Source organism: Ursus arctos, chromosome X (genome assembly GCF_023065955.2).
Source record: "Ursus arctos isolate Adak ecotype North America chromosome X, UrsArc2.0, whole genome shotgun sequence".
Lineage (NCBI taxonomy): Eukaryota > Metazoa > Chordata > Mammalia > Carnivora > Ursidae > Ursus > Ursus arctos.
In genome coordinates this window covers 10,596,281-10,619,698 of record NC_079873.1, presented here as the reverse complement: position 1 = coordinate 10,619,698, position 23,418 = coordinate 10,596,281, and the positions used below count along the sequence as shown (strand labels likewise).

At 42.1% G+C, this 23,418-nt stretch overlaps 1 long non-coding RNA gene across 1 annotated transcript in view; it reads left to right on the top strand.

Moving 5' to 3' along the window:
• The window catches only part of LOC123002228 (uncharacterized), a 237,538-nt gene extending 226,855 nt beyond the window's left edge, over positions 1 to 10,683 (top strand). The window contains exon 8 of the long non-coding RNA XR_006411918.3: positions 10,340 to 10,683. This is a non-coding gene — a long non-coding RNA (uncharacterized LOC123002228). The remainder of the gene's footprint in view (positions 1 to 10,339) is intronic.
• The last annotated feature ends 12,735 nt before the right edge of the window (positions 10,684 to 23,418 follow it).

Sequence of the window (23,418 nt, the reverse complement as noted above, 5' to 3'; positions counted from 1 at the left end):
GAGATTCTAAATGCATGTTTAAAATGTATTATAAATCTTTTTACCAAGCACAAAAATAATGATAAATTCCTATATTTCTGTTCATCTAGGACACCATGAATTATAAAAATTACCATTGGGTCAATAACAGCTTTTGGGGAGAAAAATAGACTATCATATTGATTGTATGTAATTATTTCAAAACCATAAAATATTAGTGGGGGGGGCATATGCCTTGGTATTAAGGCAATGTCCTAATTTATCTGTTTCAGAAGTGAGAATTGTAAGAATTTGCATTTGCAGAGTGCTTGGGTGGCTCAGTCAGTCATGCGTCTGCCTTCAGCTCAGGTCATGATCCCGAGGTCCTGGAATCGAGCCCCATGTCGGGCTCCCTGCTCAGTGGGCATCCTGTTTCTCCCTCTCCCTGTGCCACTCCCCCTGCTTGTGCTCTCTCTCTCTCTGCCTCTGTCTCTCTCTCTGTGCCAAATGGATAAATAAAATGTTTTTTAAAAAAAAGAATTTGCATTTGCTAAAAGAAGGGAATACCTACCAATGTTTGTAAATATGAAGGATGTGGGTACCATACAAAAATCATGAAAACCTGCACTTCGCTGGTCCAGGTGTCCAGACACATTACAGTGAGCCAAACGATGATAGAAGAATGTATGTACGTTTGTTTTTCCTTAGTTTTCACAACAATCTGTATAATCTACATTTGAGAATAGATAGCGAAGTCTCCGTAAACTTAACCAAGAACAGTTTATTCAATTTCTTCGGCTGACTAGACAGAAGACATTTGGGTTTCATTTATCTTTGTAGTTCGGGAGGAACAAGACCAACACACATGAAGTTCCTATTGGTGAATCAGACCAGACCTGATTTTACACTGAGACGCTTGAGTCAACAGCCTACGAGTCAGCTGACTTGGTACAGAAGTAGATGAATTAAGGATGATGAGGAGGGGTACTACTGAATGGAGTGGTGGCTGGTACCGTATCTATAGACCCCTGTCTAGAAACTTCGTTTTTTACACTGTTTTTTCCAGCTTCCCTAAAGGAAAGAGTAAGTCATTGCACTCTGAAGCATTGATAAGAGTCTCTTGCCTGGGTAAATTGAGTTTGGAGTTAGGCTGTCTCTTACTTGCTGTGTTTGTTTCCTACTGAGGCTCTAACAAATGGCCACAAATGTAGTTGCCTGAAAGAACACAAATTTATCATCTCACAGTTTCGGGATTCAGAAGCCTGAGATGCGCCCCAGTGGGTTAAAATAAGGTGTTGACCGGGCTGCTTTTTTTTTCTTTTTTTGGAGGTTCTAGTTTGTTTTCTTTGTTTTTTCCAGTGCCTGGAGGTTACCTGTATCCCTTCCTCACATTACTCCAACCTGTTCTTTATTGTACATTTCTTTCACCTTCTCTGCTTCTGTAATCACATCTCCTTCCCTATCTCTGACTCCTCTGTCTCTCTTTCCCTTATCAGAACCCCTTTGAGTCCATTGGGTCCACCCAGATAATCCCTGATAATCTTCCCAAGTCAAGGTCCTTAAATTAATCACATCTACAAAGTCCCCTTTTGTCGGGTAAGATAACATGGGACTTATGTATAGGCTCCAGAGATCAGGACACGGACGTCTCTGGGGCCTTTATTCTGCCTACCATACTTGCTTTCTTCTTCATTCCTTTTAAAATGGGGGCTCTCAAGTGATGTTCTGTGGCCCCTTGCCCAACTGCAAGACTCTGGACTCCAGTAGAACTTCTCTGACACTGCTATTTGTAGCTAGGCCAAGTCTAGACCTCAAAGTGTGGTCCTCTATATATGGAAAAGCCGATCAGCCCTACCTAGGACTTGTTAGAAATACAAATTTCTGGGCAAGAGCTGAAGCTCTGGGAGTGTGGCCCAGTGATCACGTGGTGATTCATGCTTAAGTCTGGGAACCCTTGGTCAAGACTTACATATTTTATATGTATTATTTATGTTAGCCTTCATTATTTTAAGTCAGTGTTAGTCACATCTTCTTATTTCCAGTGAGCTTTACCAGCTATAGCAAGGATGCAAGTATTGGGTGAGTAGGCCTTGAGCTCTTTTCTACAGCAATGCAATCAAAAGACACCACGATCTTCTGGGAAAGCCATTTCGTATTGCATCCAATTTCTTTTTTTAATACATTATTGTATTTAAATTTTTTCCAATTCTAATGAGAAATAATTGACGTACTTCACTGTGTCTGTTTAAGGCGTACAGCATGAGGGTCTGATTTGCATATATTGTGAAATGACCCCACAGGAGCTTCAGCTAACCCTCAGCTTCTCATATACCTACAATAAAAAGAAAAAAAAAGAAGAAAGGATAAAAGGGGGAAAAATTCTCCTTGTAATGAGAACTCTTAGGATTTACTCTCTTAACAACTTTCCCATATATCATAGAGCAGTGTTAGTTGTGCCCAGAACTTATTTATCTTTTAATTGGTGGTTTGTGCCTTTTGACCCCCCACCTTCGTTTCCAATGCCACCTCCCAGTTTCCTTTTAATGACTCTTTTTTCCATAAAGGTTTTCCTTGGAGAGCCTGTTATGTGTCCAAAATTCCATAAAATGTTTCTCAGTTTGTACTCTCATTATATTCCTCCTCTCAGTCTTATAAAATAAATGCTCCCTGTTTTAAATATGAACAGATTGGGGCCAAGAGAGACAGGTTTCACCTAAGTGTATTTACCCAGAGCATACCCAGCTACTATTTCTGAATATTTCTGAATGAATCAAAAGAGGAAAGAAGTGAGAAAGGGAGGCCCCGAAGGTCACAAAAGTACTAAGTGGAAGAGACAGGATTCAAAGCCACATCATTCTGATTTCAAACCCAACTTCATTCCATTTTGCAACATTGCCTCCAGTGCGTGTGTGCCTGTGCGTGTGTGCCCGTATATAGCCATGTGAATAGCATGCCCTATACTGTTAGTAGATGATTAGCATAAATAATGGCTAACTTAAGCTAGCAATCATGAATTATAACTGGTTAGCAGTTTTTAGCTTGACTCATACCAATATATCCATTGAGTTACCAGGGAATCTTTTCAAACACATAGACACATAACACCCCATATAATAAAAATATCAATTATGTATCAGTAGTTACAAATACATCTTTATCTTTTCTGTTTATTTTGTGTGTGACTCATAAAAAGACTGCATGTGTCTTCAGGGAGGAATATCTATGGTGAGTTTTCCTTTTCCCATAAAAATCGATGCAAATCATTTATTTATTCATTGGTCATACTCTCATTTACTTGTGTTGAAACATGTATATTTCATAATAATGTTATTTAATATTATTGACACTTTTAGAAAAGCTGATTCCACTCTAAGATTTTTATCACAAGTAAATTACATGGAATTTCCCATGGAATGTGTACACATGGTAGCTATAGTTATTTATCAATTATGATCCATACATTTTATTGGACTTTCATGCCTCCAGTGCAGGGATTCATAGCCTGAAGGCCATCAACTAAGGGATCCATGGACAGAATTCAAGGCATCCATAAACTTGATACCATCAAATTCTATGTGTTTTATCTCATGCATTTGAAAACATTGATTCTGAGAAGGGGATTCCACCAGACTGTTCAAGAAGTCCATGATATGAGAAAAAACAGTCTGATTTAATGAAACTCTGTTTTATAATAGACACTGTATAATCAATGCTGCATGCACATTTAACCATATTTATTTAATTCAATTTAATAAATGATCAGGTCAACAAAGAATTAATGAACATAAATCTTCAAGTATGATTCTATATGACCAAGACAATTTTATCCTTGCTCGCAAGAAATTTACTATTTTTTCTCTCAAGACATTTACAATTTATTCAGAAAGAGAATATCTTTTAAAATCAAAAATATATTAATACAACTGCTATGTTAAATGGCAAAAATAAGGTTTTTTCCAACTTGGAAATATGAGTTTTATTGATATTTATTTATAATAATATTTTTTATTATATTATGTTAGTCACCATACAGTACATCCCTAGTTTTTGATGTAAAGTTCCATGATTCATTACTTGTGTATACGTGCCCTCCTCAACATCCATCACCAGCCTATCCCACTCCCTTACCCCTCTCCCCTCCGAAGCCCTCAGTTTGTTTCCCAGAGTCCATAGTCTCTCATGGTTCATTCCCCCTTCTGTTTACCCCCCCTTTCTTCTTCCCTTTCTTCTCCTACCGATCTTCCTACTTCTTATGTTCCATAAATGAGTGAAACCATATGATAATTGTCTTTCTCTGCTTGACTTATTTTGCTTAGCATTATCTCCTCCAGTGCCGTCCATGTTGCAGCAAATGTTGAGAAATCATTCTTTTTGATGGCTGAGTAATATTCCATTGTATATATGGACCACATCTTCTTTTTTTTCTTTTTTCTTTTTTTTTTTTTTAAGATTGGACCACATCTTCTTAATCCAGTCATCTGTTAAAGGGCATCTCGGCTCCTTCCACGATTTGGCTATTGTGGACAATGCTGCTAGGAACATTGGAGTGCATATGGCCCTTCTCTTCACTACGTCTGTATCTTTGGGGTAAATACCCAGTAGTGCAATTGCTGGATCATAGGGTAGCTCAATTTTTAACTTTTTAAGGGACCTCCACACTGTTTTCCAGAGTGGCTGTACCCACTTGCATTCCCACCAACAGTGTAAGAGGGTTCCCCTTTCTCCATATCCTCTCCAACATTTGTTGTTTCCTGCCTTGTCAATTTTTGCCATTCTAACTGGCGTAAGGTGGTATCTCAATGTGGTTTTGATTTGAATTTCCCTGATGGCTAATGATTTTGAACATTTTTTCATGTGTCTGTTAGCCATTTGTATGTCTTCATTGGAAAAGTGTCTGTTCATATCTTCTGCCCATTTTATGATTTGTTTATTTGTTTCTTGTGTATTGAGTTTGAGAAGTTCTTTGTGGATCTTGGATACCAGTCTTTTATCTGTAGTGTCATTTGTAAATATCTTCTCCCATTCCGTGGGCTGCCTCTTAGTTTTATTGACTGTTTCCTTGGCTGTGCAGAAGCTTTTTATCTTGATGAAGTCCCACAAGTTCATTTTATCTTTTGTTTCTCTTGCCTTTGGAGATGTATCATGAAAAAGGTTACTTTGGCCGATGTCAAAGAGGTTGCTGCCTATGTTCTCCTCCAGGATTTTGATGGATTCCTGTCTCACATCGAGGTCTTTCATCCATTTGGAGTTTATCTTTGTGTATGGTGTGAGAGAGTGGTCAAGTTTCATTCTTTTGCATGTAGCTGTCCAATTTTCCCAGCACCATTTATTGAAGAGACTGTCTTTTTTCCACTGGATGTTTTTCCTGCTTTGTCAAAAATTAGTTGCCCAAAGAACCAAGGGTCCATTTCTGGGTCCTCTATTCTGTTCCATTGGTCTATGTGTCTGTTTTTGTGCCAGTACCATGCTGTCTTTGTGATCACAGCTTTGTAGTACAGCTTGAAATCCGGCAACGTGATGCCCCCAGCTTTGTTTTTCCTTTTCAACAATTCCTTGGCGATTCGGGGCCTTTTCTGGTTCCACACAGATTTAAGGGCTGTTTGTTCCAGTTCTTTGAAAAATGTCATTGGTATTTTGATCGGGATAGCATTGAAAGTGTAGATTGCTCTCGGTAGCATAGACATTTTAACTATGAGAAAGATCTTAAAACCAATGATCTTATACATATGCCTTCACTTGGTTTAGAGCACAATATCCTTTACTGGAATGAAAGAAGCGATTGACTGTGGGCCAGATTTAGGCACTCATATTTCTGGTGGAAAATTCTTTAACACTAACCATTCTCTAATAGCACTGCACCCGCAGCTCTTTTCCGTAAGTGTTTAGCAGAGTTATGCAACTAGGCAATATTTGATTATGTTTGACACTTCAGGCACTAGTCTTGCTAGGAGCATTGCTTAAAATTCATAACCAACAGTAATGGTGAGATGCTACAGGATATGATGGATGTGTGACTTTGGAAACTCCTAATTTTTCTAAGTGATTAAATAACATGAGCTTCAAAATTTAGAATCATTTCACTGTACTTATGGTCTTGATATAAACCATAAATTTCCAGTTGATGAATGTAATAAAGGCACATGTACATATATATGTATATATATACACATATATATACACATATATATACACATATATATACACATATATATACACACATATATACACACATATATACACATATATATACACTTGCAATTTATTTTCTTATTCAATCTGTCGGTCAAGTATCATATATTTAATATATACTTTAACGTAATAATATGTACTCATTCAAGTATCTATTGCGTAAAAATAAAGTTTTGAATATCAACTCTCCTTTACTACTAAGCACTAAGGAGGGTACACAGTAATAGGGAACTCTTAATTTTTCAGTGAACTTATCCACGCATCCAGACACACAATCAAACACAACCCAAGTGCCAAGATGATTAGTTCAGGTCACAAAAGATTCTTTGGGATTCAGAAAATTAAAAGTTCCCTGTGATTTGGGAAGCCGGGGGAACGGTTTGGTGGAAGGGGAAGCTCAGCTAGGATTTAAAGATGGTCATAAGTATCATTTTCTTTTCCTTTTTCACACCAGTGATCAGAGATGGACTAGCAGTCAAGATGAATAAGATGATGGGAGAGGTAGGGGAGAGGTAACAATGGGATGAAAGAGAGCATTTTTTAAAAAATTTGGCCCTCAATATAAACAAGGCTCAGAACAGTGGGGGGATGACACATATGCAGAAATCCAGGTAGAAGGTAGGCGAAGCAACCAAGGCAAAGCATCCTGAAGAGGAGTCTGGGTAATGGCTTTGGTTTGAGTAGATGGCATAGGGAGCAGGATGTGGCCCCTGGTGTAAGAAAATTAAATAAAGTAGGCATGATGGTATTTATTCATTTCTTCACTTACTAATTCATGTAACAACTATTTACTGTATGTCTGCCATGTGCCAGATAGTATTCTAAACACTGGTGTAGAGCAGCAACCAAGATAATGTCCTTGCCCTTGTGAAGTTTACGTTCTAGTTGCTCATTATTTGATTTTTTTTTAAAATTTCATTAAAACTCAACTTAAAAAGTAATGAAATCCAGGACTCAGACCTGTGGATTCTATTCCAACTGAGTTGCAGTGAAACATGGATATTCACATCTGCTCAAGGCTCCCTTGGTGAGTCCAATGTGTAACTAGGGCTGAGAGCCGTTGTGCCCCGATCAGTCAAGACGGGTTATGTTCTGCTTCAGGAGCAAATAGCACTCAAATCTCAGTGGCTTAAAATTAAAGGTGTCTATTTCTGCTTCATGTTACATATGTATTGCAGGGCTACAGGGCTACTCTGTTCATCATATTCATGGTAATGGAGCAACTCCCACCCCAAATGCTGCTGGTCACTGTCCAAGAGGGAAGGCTCTCGCTCCAGGGATTAAATGCTCCTCTGGTCCGAAAGTGGCACATGTCACCTCTAGTCATAATGCCCTGGCCAGAACTAGTCACATGAGACCACCCATCTATAAGGGGGCCAGGAAATGCATACCTATCGTGTGACCAGAAAGTAGAAGAAGCCATCAATAGTTGGTGACCAGTGTTAAATATAATCATTAAGGATAGGCATTAAGGATAACTGTTGTTGGCCAGTATTCATGATAACCATTGTGCACCACCACTGAGGATAACCATTTTTGACCAGCATTTAAAGTAACAATAAGGATAAGCATTATGTTGACCAGTATTAAGGGTAAGTACTGTTGGCCAGTGTTTTTGGGATAAGCATTATATTAACCAGCATTAGGATAACCATATGAACCCACATTAATGATAACCTCTAAGAATAAGCTTTACCTTGACCAGCATTAAGGATAACAACTAAGGATAACCATACAGGATCTATCCTTCAGGCAGGGCAACTCAGATCCTGGGTTTGTGGTCTCCACGTAGCCCATGCTGACCAGTCAACCTCCCCATGTTTGCTATTTTGAACTACAAATGTTCCTTGCCTACATTCAACACCCAGAAGGCATGAGGTAACTCTCTTGTATTTCCACGGCATCGTGAGTTCGGTCCTACCATAAGATGCGCCACAATGATTTGAAATAATCGATTAACGTTGCTGACAGCAGGAACTATGAGTTACCTTGGAATCCCTAGCATGTAGCATGGGGCCTGGCATATGGTACATACTCAAGAAACGTTTGTTGATTTGATCCGCATTCGTGTTGTTCCCCAAATAAGACCTGAAATCCTAGAGCAGCTCCTAGCAGCCAGCCTTCACACTACTCCATCTTCCCTCAACTCATTCCTTCCCCAGGTTAAGCCTTTCTGCCCGGCACACAGTGTATCCAAATGCCCAGGCTGACAAACCGTTTCCACTTAATTCCCTCAATTCGATGTTCGACAGAGGTAAACACAGTGCTGCCTCCACCAACGTATAGCTATGAATTTACTCAAATTTACTCATTGAATTAAACCTCTGCCGTCAGTGCTAGGGAGACTAACTCCCAACAGCAGCAGAAGCACCCATCTTACTATGAAATAAAATGCTGGAAACTTGTTCCTCATAAATACTAATGATTCGCTGCCTTGCCCTGTCAGATAATATTTCTTTACAAAATCCAGCACAGCAAAACCTCGGAAATAGATGCACACTGGGGGTCCACAGGATTTTCAGATTCTGCCTCTGTTTCGTGCTCTCCCCTTCTCTCTGCACTTCTCTCTGTACCTGTGTGTGTGTGTGTGTGTGTCTTTGCCTCTGTCTCTCTCCGTCTCTGTCTCTGTGCATGTGTGTCTCTCTTTGCCCTCTCTCTCCTTCCCTCTCCCTCTCTCGCTCTCCATCTCCCTTTCCGTGTCTCTCTCCACTACCCCTCTCTTCAATGATTCATTAACTGGATAACTGTGTGAATACCGCTTTAAGTATATATTATATCCTTCATTTCTACCTAGATAATAGACTAAAAACCAGAGAAATTGCTCTCGATGGAAAAAACTCATTTATCACCAATAAACAGCAGCTGCTGATGCTTGATAACAACGCTGTTCCTCAGCACACTGATATATTCACACAAGGCTGTGCTAATATCGGAGCGTGTTACTCTAAAAATGCTTGATAAACAGAAGTGGGGATATAGGTTGAAAAGGATATTAAATGAGCAAAGATGACATCTTTTTAAACTGGAGCAATAAAAGTAGGTATCTCACCTCTGAGATACTAGTGGTGGAGTTCTATTCAGATTAAACAGTTATTAAGCATCTGTAGTCTCACAAAGAAAAATCAGGCTAAGGGATAAATTTAGATGGTCTAAATGGTCCAATTGCCTACCAGCTGTATATTTCCGACATTTGAAATCCCTTTTGTATCTAACAGGGAAGTCCATGCATAAGGACCCAATAGAATAAATGACTGAACGCTGAATTTCTGTTCGTGTAATATCTATTCTATATTAATATGAACTCATGTTCATATCTGTCCCAATAGGGTGCCCTTTTGAGAGTTTTTTCAAAACAATCTACAGTTTCTGCTTTCATGTTTAGTTTTGTGCCAGAGACTGCCACCTGCAACCCCCCAGCCACAGTAAGGATGGGATCTTAAGTTGGAGGTCTTTGTAGAGCTTCGATAAGTCCTTTGGGGAGAAAACCCGTCACGCTGGCCACAGCTGCCTCATCCTCCAACCAGAGGGTCTCCTGCCTCTCTGGCATAGTCCCTTTCTTCAGTCACATCGCAGCCCTCCTTAGGGACTGCTTCTTCCCTTACATCAAATGTGGCTCTTATAGGGCCACAACGTTTTTCTCTCACCCGGTCCCCAAGTCTAGAGTCGATCCCAGTTTGGTAGCGATAGCTGCAGGATATGATACTAAAGGGCAGTTGGCACCCATGTCCCCTGACTCGTGAAGAAAGCTGGTGTACTGGGGAAAAGGGAAAGCCAACAAGCCAAGATAAAAGACGAAAAATGATTTCCATATTAGTGGACATTATTAGCATCCTACCAGTATCCCTCTGAGAATCCCTTTAACCATTTCTGGGCCGCCCTCTGTCAGCTTCTGCGGGCTTCTGCTTCTAATGGTCTACACCTGGGACTGGCGGGCAGCAGCTTTGGGATTACTAGCGCTTCCCTGCGCCGCGCTGCTGATGCTCCACACCTGTGACTCTTTGAAAGACGCCATCTTTTTGGCTACTGGAGCTACTTTATCCCGACTTGTGGAGTCAGCAGTGCCCGGGGTTATGTTTCCCCAAGGTGGGGGTCGGGGGTTTCGTCAATGGCTGACTTGTGTAGGCATCCCTTGTCTCCGGTTGGGGCAACCTCTGAGTTCTAATTTATACGTCTAATTTATGCTACCCTGCAGGATTATGCCGAAAACGGGACTTGGCCTGGAACAGCGTCCTTGTTTGGCTTCTACAACTTCCTGTCCTGCTTCTCACACTCCCTTCCTGGCTTCTCCAAAGAGCACAAGACACCGAAAGTAAGACAGCGTTCGGGTGAGTCACTGGCCCCAGTCCTCCCTAGGACTGTTGAGTATACCTCTGAAGTTTGGTTCCTAAATGCCTTGTGTTCTTCCAACCCCATTTCCTCTTCGTAAACGGGCTCAGATAGGGGTTCTGTCACTTGCAACCAAAAGAGACCTGATAATTCAACAACCGAGACACCCAATTCACTGGGATATGGTGTGATCCACGTGTTATTCTAGAGACTACGTTAAGGTGAACAGAACCGTGTATGTGCTTGACTAAACAAATGGTTTGGCAGCTCTTTATATTTCAGAGTTGATTAGTCCACTCCTTGAAAATGATCAGATCAATTTGTTGATTGTCAAAAATCCAGAAATAGCAAAATTAAAACCACTAAATCAATAAATAGTATTTCGTAAGAGCTTATTGTGCACAGAAGGACAGTTCACAAATTGAGAGCCTCCAAAAATAAGAACTCATGAAGCTCAGGGGCATGAAGTTACAGGATGGCTTATAAAGTGAAAATGAGGAAGTTATTTAATCTCTACAATGATTGGTTATTACAGAGGGGGTTTCCAGATGGCAGGGGATTGGTTAAAAGTGATTATCTCATAGCATTTTTAGGAAGATGACCTTATTTTATGATTGTCAGAGGCATTTACAAGAGATAAGCTAAGTTGCATTTATGTTCATGAAATAAGCTAGATTTGGTTGTGCTTATGTGGCTTAAATGCTTTTGTCTGCTCAGGGAATTCTCAAGTCCGGTCTCCATTTTATATTTAATTTTAACAGCATCTAGATATAGTCACATTTACCACTTAACAGCCTTTGAGACGGCACAGTAGAGAAGAGTTGGCTCTATCGATCCGTGTAGTTTTACAGAAACTGGTATAACAGAATACTGAGCAGGATATTAATAACATTTCCAATCTTATTATGATTATAGACAACATGTGATTTGCGATGAATTTTAAAGGCCCAGGAGAAGTTTACTGATGCTAATTATAAAAACATTTTGACAGCCACCATCTGGAGCAAGGCTTAAGTGAATATACGCTGCTAAAAATGAGTTTAATATGATAACCAGTTTATTGGGCAAGTTACAGAAATATCTCTCTACAAACTATTCATCAGGGATTGAGATCATTTGCTCCAACTTTTCTAACATTTCCCTCCCAGTTTGAAAGGAAAAAAGCACAACCACCAAAGACCCAGACTTAAATGAGTTATAGATTTGGGACTAATTGGTGCCTGATGAAAGCTATTCAACCATGGCCATGTTATAAAGGAGAAGCCAAACTGGGGCCCTGGCAGGAAGACCCATAATTACTATGACAAAGAAACAGCAATCTCAGTGCTAAAATAAAAATGGAAGCTTTTTTTTTCACACTTTTCTTGAGAAAGGAGGTTCCATGAGACTTTTACTCATATAAATAATCTGTGAAATGGTTATTAAATTTAATATTGGGAAAAGCAGCTTGTGCACCATTCTCACTTAGTGGTTACCCATTAATTAATCCACTCACTTCAAAATAACGAAGTGACAGCGTAGATACAGTGCCAGTTCACAAACTCAAGTTATACGTCAGTGACTTTCGGATGTGCAGACTCTTCTTTCTTCACAATTTATGACAGAAGTGGGACAGGGGTTGGGGAGGGGGAAGCGTGGTCCTCTTTCTAATGTGTTTTATTCAGAAATAACTCTCCTAGTAAAGCAGATTTGAGGTATTAAGTCAATGCCTTCTCTATGTTTCATTTGCAAATGATGTACCTTCCTGTAAAGACTTTTGTCTGTTCTTCATGTCAGTTTCACAAATATTTCACAAGGAAGGAAACACATGCCCTGGTGCTGATGCCTTTCCATCATTTGGTTTGTGCTTTTGTTTATGATCTAGGCTACTATTTGTTCCTCCCTCCCTTCCTTCAACAGTTGGTCACCCACAGTTTGCAGGCGTTGGGAATACCAGAATAGCTAAGGTAGATCTCTCTCCCTTGTGAAGCTCACAGGCCAGCCAGCGTTAGAGAGGGACAACATGTAACAACCACCAATATGATGTGACAAATGCTAAACTAGACCTAGATATCCGATCCTAGGAAATAGACAGTGGCTGGGAGATGAAGCGGCGGGCATCGAGGAAGGGGAAACTTAAAACACTTGTCATTTGAATTTTGTCCTACATGAAAAGCAGAATTTTTCCAAGTACAAAGGAAAAATGAATTTACGCAGGTCAAGGGAAACCTCACAAGCGGAGAAAATAAAGGTGTGGAAGCACAGTGGGCAAAAACTGAGAAATTTGGAGTAGGTTTATCCAAGATAGACAAGTATACAGATCCCCCATACCTGGCTAGTCAGCACAGAGAAAGCAAAGCAGGAGGGGCATGTTTGCCAGCTAAATTACATTTGGTTTTGTGCTCCCATGATGCACCCCCCAGTAGAATAGTCCGTTAATCGGGAAAAGTCTTCTGCCGCAGTGGAGGACCTGGAAATCTTTCAGGGAAACGGAGAGTAAGCTCAATCCTAGTGTTGACTGGCAATGTGGTGGAGGACATAGTTTGCATGCCTTTGTAATATTTATCTTTTTAAGATTTTATTTATTCATGAGAGAGAGAGTGTGTGCACAAGTAGGGGGAGGGGCAGAGAGAGAGGGAGAAGCAGGCTCCCCACTAAGCAGGGAGCTCCATCCCAGGACCCTGGGATCACGACCTGAGCTGAAGGCAGATGCTTAACCGACTGAGCCACCCAGGCACCCAACATGCCTTTGTAGTATTTAGGCTCTTGGGTTACACTCCACGTATGTGAGACTTCTGAGCTTAGCAGTAGGACCATCCCCAGATGCCACCAGCAGGAGAGATTAGGACTCCTAATATAAAGGCATAAAAGCAGTCTTGCCTTTATAGTCTGGATTAATTAGTGGCCAGACAGACAAGACCTCACTGGGTAAAAATGTTCAGTATCTGTAACTGGATGGGATAGAAACAGCAGGCTCAAGCACACCTCAGCATATCCGAAAGAATGGAAGTTCTCTGGCAAATTTGTAAAAATAAGACAAAAACAGGAACCTTCCAAATTTAGAAATTGCTACCTTAATCTTCAATATGTTAATATCCTAAATTCCCTGTATCTGAAAACATCTTCAGAATTCAACTAAAAGTGATTAGGGGCTTTCTACATGCAAACACTGGTGAAACACTTCTTGTTGTAACTCTGGTTCTCAAGAGAGCATGCTAGAATCTACTAGAAGCCATGGGATAAAACCGTACATCCTCCTAAAGTCAATTTTACTTGGTGAAAAATATCTAAGATATTTCTATAATAAAATAATGAATAGGGACACCTGAGTGGCTCGGTCAGTTAAGTGTCTGCCTTCAGCTCAGGTCATGATCCCAGAGTTCTGAGATCGAGTCCTGCCTCGAGCTACTTGCTCAGCAGGGAGCCTGCTTCTCCCTCTGTCTGCCGCTCCCCCTACTTGTACTCTCTCCCTCTCTCTGACAAATAAATAAATAAAACCTTTAAGTGTAATGAATATAATGTGGATTCGTATGTAGAATTCACTTGACGTTTTATGGTAAAACAAAAGATTTCAAAAAAGCTTTGAGTGGTGCCTGGGTGGCATAGTTGGTTAAGCATCCGACTTTTGATCTCTGCTTAGGTTGTGATCTCAGGGTTGTGAGATCGAGTCCCATGTCGGGCTCCATGCTGGGCATGGGGCCTGCTTGGGATTCTCTCTCTCCCAATCCCCCTACCACCCCCCAACTCCCCCTCTTCCTCTTTCTCTCCCCCCTCTGGAAAAAAAAGATTTTTTCTCTCCTTCTCCCTCTGCCCCTCCCCTCCCCTCTGGGAAAAAAAAAAAAGCTTTGAATTTTCTGTGGGTTCCTTATACTCTCTCTGCCATTAGGGGAAGGTCAGTGGAGATATTTGAGAGGTATTTCCTTTATTCACTTCTAACAAATGTGTGATATTCCCTACTTTACACTTGTCGAGGTCAGAGTTCACAGAAGTTATTAATTTGCCCAAAATGTTACATCTCCCTTATTTGGAACATTTCCACTGATGCTTAAATCTCAGTTCGAACAGAAATAAATGTAAGACAAGCAGATAAGGGCCAAACTTAACTTCTCAGGGTGTATTATTATATTTTAACACTGACATTTCAAACTGTCATCTAGTTGTGCTGTTTCTATCTAAACAATAAAAAATAAAAACGTTTAACTGAGTGTTCCATATGTACTACAAACGGAAAACTTGCAAAGCTCCTCGCATTGAACCGTTTCTGTGTTTGAACTTTCTCCTAAACTTTAAGTTGTCTTTGGAAAAGCAGCACTTAGCTGCTGCCATCAGGAATGCCAATTTTTCATGCCCCAATTTTACCCAGGGAGATCAAGTGGCAAGCCCAGGTACACACAACTGACATGAGTTCGCCTAATTTAAGAAAGGCTTCGGGAGTGATTGACACAACAAGGCAAAGCTTCCAAGTGGCTGTGGCCACAGATGGAGGCTAAGATGTAAGAAAATCTGGAAGGAACTTACTTTCTCAAGATCTGGGGCTTTCTCACCTTTTAATGCAGACAGGAGGCAACACTATTGATATGAAACATCGTTCGTTTTCACCAGGAGCTGTACAGTTGTTGACCCATGAGCTTGCTCGGGAACATATGCAAGACACTGTCTTCTGGCATTCGGAGTCCATAGCCCCCCCACAGCATCTGAAAGGCTGGAAATCTAAAACCTACGTTTACCAGACTCCCTTGATGCTAGTCTTCCAGATGCGATAGATGTTCTGCCTACTGTATATACCATAGGAGATATGGAAAGTGGGCAGGAGACAGAGGCCATTCTTTTCCATGTTCTTTGGGCATAAAAATCAGGCTCAACAGGTAGGATGCTGCTGAATTTCATAGTCGCTGTGGTAGTTTCCTGGCTGCATTGCAGTCATGTGGGTGTATGACCTTGAAGTCAGCCTAGAGACAGCCTCCTGATTCCGATCCCTCTAACCCTTCTAATAGTTCCATAAGCACCCGATTCCTTACATGAAATTCCTTCCTGCTTGAAATTCCTGAAGAGTTTTCTTCTAGGGAACAGGAGGGAAAGCATATCTACAGTGCCACTGTGAGCTGTCAGCAAAAATGAGACTTACAAAGCCAAGCACATGGATCTGAAGTTCTAGAAAGAGACGGTGTTCCTTCCTTATTTTCTGTCTTACTTTTTAGCTAAGGACGATGTGGCGCTTATGTAGGATGGTTGCAGAGTGGCTCCGACTGACTGCTGTTCTCTGCACCGGTTTAGCAGACCTGGGTACCGTGTGAACCCTGAGCACAACTGAGTCATCCCAAACAGGGACACCTGGGACCATAAGTGACAGGATATGCTCATGGGAAGCTCTTTCCAGTGTTGGGTATTTCCCATCACCACAATATATGAATCTGTTTTCTAGAGTTAGTACTTACCACTATGCTTCTATTCATTGTCTCTCCAAGCAAATTCTCCACTCCGGCTGTACATTCGTATCACTCAGGGTTCTCTAAAAATCAGTTGAGCATAATTCACGAGTATTTAAGTTGTCACTAGAGCATTCTACATGCCTTTCTACTGGGCTTTTTAAATACTCATAAACATTGAAAGAAGGGGGACAGCAGTGTGGCTTGGAGTTGTCCAGAAAGGGATGATCACAGAGGAGTGACTGAGGCTGAACTCCGAGCAGCGAACGGAAGTCCCACAGACGAAAGAAAAGAAAAATGGAATCCAGGCAGTAGAACAAGCCCCACAACATAGGAACAGAGCAGATGTGAGCATGTCATGTGATGCAGACAGTTGAGAGTCAACCTGGCAGGAGGGGAGTAGGAAGGCTGGAAAGTGGGATGCGGGGCACAGATTTGGATAAGAAAAAGGGGGTCAAATTATAGAGGGCCTCAGAAGCCAGGCAGAGGAGCCTAAACTGGTGGGACCATGCCACCGGAAGGTCAATGAAAGGGATGTCCTTGGTCTTCTGTCAAGATGACCGATGGTGCCATCTTTAGGAATCTGATATTCCTGAATTGAAAAGTATTTGAGCTTGCTAACGGAAGCTTAGCTCTGAACCTAGCAAATCTCTTATCTGGGAGTGGGGAAAGATGGGACAGTAACTTGGAGTTTAAGCAGCCTCACAATTGTGTATCAACGGTTACCGATTGTCACAAGATCCTCAGGAAACAGGAAGAATATGTTGGGGAATCTTAGTCTTTTTTCACCCTATGACCTCACGTTAGTTTAGCTGACGCATGTAGTGAACACCCTCAGTGCTCCACCTAAATCCCTTGGGATCCCTTTCACCATGTCCACACAGCCTCCCCCAGTTACTGTGACCTTTGTTCCTAGTACCTTCACCTGTTAATCTCTTTGGAGGCCCCCCCCCCCCGCCCCCGGCAACAGGAGCTGTATTCTCCACTGTGGAGTGCCAGAGGTTGATGTTCCCTGTGCACCCTGCTCTCTCTTTTCCTGGCAGCCCTGAACCAAAGACTGATAGATGCCAGAGTAGGAAAGCCTAGTGTCTTTCCCCCAAGGTGAGACAAAATCTGGAACATCGCTTATACCCCAGATTTCCCCTGCAGGATCAGACTGAAGCTAGCTTTTGGGGAAGTTTGCCCAAGATTGCAAGCTTTCGTGGAATCCTTTTTTCCCTACCTTGCTTCTCCTACTCCCTGACCAGTCTTCCCTAGAAGCACATCCTTAATATATCATGTATACGGGAATCCTTGTCTCAGGATCTTTTCCAAAGAACCCAACCCAGGACAGCACGCTACCATTTGCAAAGTGTTCTTATAAGGGCCACATAGGCTGTTACTCATTGTGAGCTTTTATTGTCCTTTCTTTCACATCAGATTTTTTTTGAAGATTTAATGTATTTGTTTGAGAGAGACCAAGAGAGCATGAGTGGGGGGAGGGACAGAAGGAGAGGGAGAAGCAGACTCCCCACTGAGTAGGGAGCTGGACGTGGGACTCGATCCCAGGACCCCGAGATCATGACCTGAACCAAAGTCCGACGCTTAACCAACTGAGCCATGCAGGTGCCCCCACATCAAATTTTTTAATGGATAATTTTTTAAAACAAATACCAGCACTGAGTGTTATATGCAAGTAATGAATCATGGAACATTACATCAAAAACTAGGGATGTACTGTATGGTGACTAACATAACATAATAAAAAATTATTATATATAAAAAAAGTACCAGAATGAAGCTGAGAATCTGACTTGGGAGTTTGTCCAACAAGTCAAAGCAGTTACTCTCCATTTTGAGCAAATCCAAAGTTGTGAATCAGTACATCAAATTCAAGCCTTAAATCTGATATTATTGGATGCAAAAAGGACTCCTTTTATAAGAATCACAACTTAGCAACGACTTCTCCATTCATATCTCATTCCTGGCTTTAGTATAAATGATTTGTCTTATGCTCCAGAACCAAATTCACTGCTATAATAGTTCATAATCTTGACCACAGTTATCTGTTGGCAGAACAATTCTTTGCAGATTCAGTTGATCTATCACCTAGTTTTATATGCCATCCTAAAAAATGTCTCCTCCATTCTTTAATCGACTCAAAAACATTGTGTAGATCATTTTCTTTTTGTTACACTAGACAAAACTGTCTATATTTTCTTTCATAACCATATGCAAATGCACACACACACACACGCGCGCGCGCGCGCAAACACATTCTTCTCTTAACAGAAGTCTCTTGGTGAATAATACTATACTTCTCATTGAAGGATCTAGCTTAGTGCCTGGCATGTAACAGGAAACGTGTTTTTTTGATCTTGCATTATTAGCAACAGTGCTTTTCTCCCTGCATCTCATTTGCAATTACAAACTCAGTGACTAGGGCAGGGATGCATTGGGAATCCCTTCTGAATGAGAAGAAGGAGTCCACTCCTTCTGCCCTGGGGAGGATGTGTGGAAGAAGGCGGCCAAGAGGAAGAAAAGCGTGAGAACATGTGCCTTGGCCTCCCGGCTCTGGGTTGAATCTTGCAGTGCGGAGGTCTGTTACATGGTCTGCGAAGTTGAAAGTGGAGTGGTTTAGGGGGTACACTACTAACTGGGAATTCTTGAGATGGCAGGCATGCTGGGAGGAAGGACACTTTAATAGAATGGCCCTAATGTGACACTGCTGTGTTACTCCCACTTCCCATATGTGGAATGAATCTGGAAGTTTCCACACACCCTGGGGAAGGACAAGAATGAAGCTGAGAATCCACGGGGGAACTTGCCATGGAATGTACCAGTGGAGGGAAAAGTAGCCTACCATCTGAGGGCTACAGGGAAGGCCACACAGCGAACAGAGGAACAGAGGAGTGAGTCAAACCTTGAAGGGTGCACAAAGCCAGAGAAAATCAAGGTGGAGCTCAGAAAGGAGGAGTGATGGCTAACTATAACGAGAAGACAGACCACAAGATCTATAAACCATGGACTTGAGCAGCAGATGTCACAGGGCAGCCTGGGCCGGAAGCACAGCAAGCACATCGCAGAGGATATAGTGGCCCCCATCCTAGAACTAGACCACCCCAACAAAGGCAACAGCCCGACCTTCCCACCACCTACTCCCAGTGCTAGAAGAGCTGCACACTGCCCCATCCAACCACAACTGGGGAGGAAGGGTAAGCTGGAAGACGGCCTTCATGGGGAGCTGAAATGGAATTGACTGAATGTTCCAGAATACGAACTGCATCCTACAAAACAGACTATTTAAACCAGGAGAGAGAATCTGCTAGCGTTTTCTATCAGTTATCTATGGCCATGCATAATTTTCCATTGCTGCTGCAAGAAAGCATCAAAAAGTTACGGCTTAACCAGTGTGAATTTATTATCTTACAGTTCTGGGAGTCACAAGTCTGACACAGGTCTCACTGGGCTAAAATCAAGGTGTCTGCAGGGCTGCATTCCTTCCTAGAGGCTCTAGGAGAGAATCCGTTTCCTTGCCTTTTCTGGATTCTAGAGGCCACCCCTATTCGTTGGTCCATGGCCCCCTTCCTCCTTCAAGGTCAGCATCTCTCTGATAATTCTGCCAGAGTCACATCTCCCACTGACTGACTGGGAAGGACATTTTAAGGCCTCACGGGATTAAATTGGGCCCACCCAGAACATCTGGAATAACCTCTACGTCTCAAGACCCCTAACATAATCGTATCTGCAAGGTCTCCTTAGTTGTGTGAAGTAAAATATTCACAGGTTCCAGACATTAGCGTCAACATCTTTGGGCAGCCATTATTCTGCCTGGCGCAGGCCACCATGCTGCAGAGACATCAGCGGGCAAGCGAGGCCTCGGCTCAGAATGACCCCATGGCCACTCCCACCTCATTTCATTAGCCTGGCCCAGAGTCAGAGTAGGAGGTACCCCAGAGTTACACGGCAAAGAGCCTGTGTCCGGAAAGAAGAAATACAGCCATTTCTGCCACCTACCCCATCTCTCACCCCCACCCCATACCACTCCCTCCCAATAGGCCAAAGAGAGGCGCTAAAAGCCAACTCCCGCCACTCTCTGCTGGCACATCCCCACACTGAAGCTGTGTGGTAAGGTACAGAGATACAATGAATATTAGTTAAGTAGGATTTAATTCTGCAGTGAATGGAATGGTGATCACACGAGCCTATCAAAGCTGAAGAAAATATGAAGGAAATGAGAATAACACAGCCGAGTCCTCTTTGTTTATTTGGCCAATTTTGTTAAGGTGCTCGTGTTTTCTGCTTAACCGTCATCACAATTTTTTGGCTTCCCAGCTGGGTCTTCACCATTTATAAAGGTAGTATTTCCTACATATCTACGAGTTCAAAAATAAGAGAATCTGCCTAGGCAAACCCTGGACTTAGGGGAAAAAGCAAAATGAAATACTAGCAGAAGTATGAATATAGCTATTTGGAAAACAGCGAAAATCCAAACATTTTACCAAGCTGTGTTTTTCAAGTCCTGTTTTGATCAGTTTGTCTTTTTATTTCATAGCAGAGCTGCTTTATGTGAGCATATGTATTCGTTTCTGAAAGAAAACTTTGAAAGTTATGTAACAAACTTTTTAAGATTATATTAATTTTCTCCTGAAATATACTCATTTGGAACAATGAGCCCAGATGTTTTTTTCCTAAGGAGATCAAGGCAAGTTCAGAAACAGGCATCACGTGCGTCTATCTGAAAGCAAATTTTGATTCTTGGACTGTAATGAGGAAGGTCATGCCAACCCCACGCCCGTGACCGCAATCAGTCATTTTAGCTCTCCTTGCAGCTGATCATCTGGTGATGCTTTTCTCAGTCCCTCCCTGTTCCTGCATTTTCAGATCCTTCCACTGCATCCACTCCTGGGGGTGTTACCCACACATCCCCGCCTCACTCCTGATCCTGAGCTGCTCATGACCCGGGCATCCTCCGATGGATTCCATCGGTTCCGGGGAGGGCAGAGTGACACCGGGCTGCTTATATTGTGAAGAGTCCCGTATGGCAGGGCTGATCCCAGGCATCGGGTGAGCCCTCCCGAGTTGTGACTTCCCATCCACCTCTCCCATAGCAAGTCATGCCATTACATTACAAAGAGAGCAGGAGCCAATGTGCAAAAGCTGGCCCCCTACGTGCCCCTTCCAAGTCCTCTCCTTTGACCCTCTTCATGCACTCTTTTCCAGCCACACTGACCTTTCTGTCTCAGGGCTTTTGCACTGGCTGTCACCTCTGCCTGAAACCCTTATTAATTCAGTACACAAAGGTGTCTTAGATGTGTCAGGCACTGCTCTAGTTTGTGTGAACGAAACCCCTGGAAACCCCTGCCCTAATGAAGTATATACTCTTTCTCAAGATGTTTTATGGCTGCTTTCTGAGCCTTCTCTGGTTTTCTTAGCTAAAGAAATGCACACCTTTAGTCACCTGAGGCCATAACTGCCCCCCTTTCCCTTCATTATTACTGTGCGTCACATTATTTGTTTATTGCCAGTCTCATCATTTTAGAATGTGATCTCCATATCTGTCTTGCTCTCAACTGGTGCCAGGAACTCTACAGGCAATTGGAGAGAGAGAGGAGGTGCACAGCGTGGCTCGCTAGGCTCTGTAATTGGTGCATCAGAACTCAACTTCTGCTCAGATGGATTTTTACCGGAATGCATCTGTTGGAATAAATTTTTCATTTATTATAGTTGGCCATTGAAATTATGCCTAGCAGTAGTAGAACTATATGATTAAAGTCCTAGAGTCAATTTTAGAGATGGTTGTTCTAAAGCTTGTTTACTGGGGCGCCTGGGTGGTTCAGTCAGTTAAGCGGCCAACTCCTGATTTTGGCTCAGGTCATGCTCTCAGAGTCCTGGGATGGAGCCCTGCATTGGGCCCCACACTCAGCGGGGAGTCTGCTGGAGATTCTCCCTCTCTGTCTGCCCCTTCCCCTGCTCGCATTCTCTCTCTCTCTCAAATAAAGAAATCAATCTTTTAAAAAATAAAGTAAAACTTGCTTTTTTTTGAACATAACAAAGCGATTCTGGATAAGATGAAAAAATCCAGATCTTACAAAGTATTTTTTAAAGTTGTGATTGTCTATTGCCAAGATGTACAGTATTAAAATGCCCAGTCATCTCAGCAGGAATGGGCAAACCTTGTGAGGGTAAACGTTAGGGACAAGGTAAAGTTAGGGACAAGGACATTGATGCTCAAAAAGACTGGAGATGGTGGGTTCTTGGGGTTATGGGTAAGCTTCCCTGGCCTTGTGGAGCAAAGGCACAGTAAATACCACCTTGGTGGCATCTCCTCTCTCTCCCTCCCACTTCACTTCGCTGGTGGGGTGGCCCAGGTGTAGAAATCAGCTCCCCCAGGAAGCAGCATGAAAGCCAGGAATGGCACTTCTCGAACACAGATAAGCTGTCATTCTTGAAGGTTAAAAGGAAGACTGATTCCCATTCCCAGTTCATGGCAGATGCTGGAATGTCTTCAGATCTAGATAATTCTTTGGGCATGTGGAGACTTCCTCCTTCCCAACTGCACCCAAACAGTCTTCCGGTATAGCAGCGACATTGTATGCTTGGTCTTATCTTCAAAGCAGAGGGGTTCTGCAACCCACTGCTTGACTCTCAGCAGCACCATGAGACAACAACAGCAGCAGTGCAAGAGCCTGGGATTCTTGGGCCAAAGCAACAATAATAACAAAAGGTTTCCATTGTTCTTTGTTCGAGGCAATAGTCAGAACTGAGGCCATTGGACCAAAAAACCAATACTAAAGCTCTTAGAATTATCATGAAAGTGGACTATATGAATAGAAGAAACACATTCTTGCAAATAGGACGTTACAGGGCTAGGAGTCGATTAGTACAAATAAAATCATAAGAAATACTCCTGTTTTGGGGCACCTGGATGGCACAGTTGGTTAAGCATCCAACTCTTCGTTTGGGCTCAGGTCGTGATCACAGGGTCATGAGATCAAGCCCCAAGTCTGGGGTCTACACTCAGTGGGAGTCTGCTTAAGACTTTCTCTCCCTCTGCCCCTCCCCCCACACACATGCTCTCTCTCTCTCAAATAAATAAATAAATCTTCAATTAAAAAAAAGAAATATTCTTGTTTTGTATCCCAACCTGGTAAAGCAGGGCATTATCGGTTTCATAAATATTTAAAGCACAGTTTTGAAATGAACCTCTATTTCCCTTGAAGTAGGATTGTTTGTACCCACATAAAGGACACTCTTAGAAACACTTTACTGTATCAAAAGTGTCAGTGAATTTATTTAGAATCAAGTCTGAAAGTCCCACTGACATTGAAAAACTGCCTGTTAATCTGCTTTGTCTCTGTAAGAGATTAAAACTTTTTTTCTTACACAAGTCTGAAGGTTATGCATTAGAAAATACATAGATGGAAAATAGATTAGTGGTTGTCAGAGGTGAGGGACAGGGCTTGGGGTGGGTAGGCCTCTAAATGACTAGCGCAAGGAAACTCCTTTGTGGTCATGGAACAGTTCTGTATCCTGATGGCGGTAGTGCTTACATGAGCCT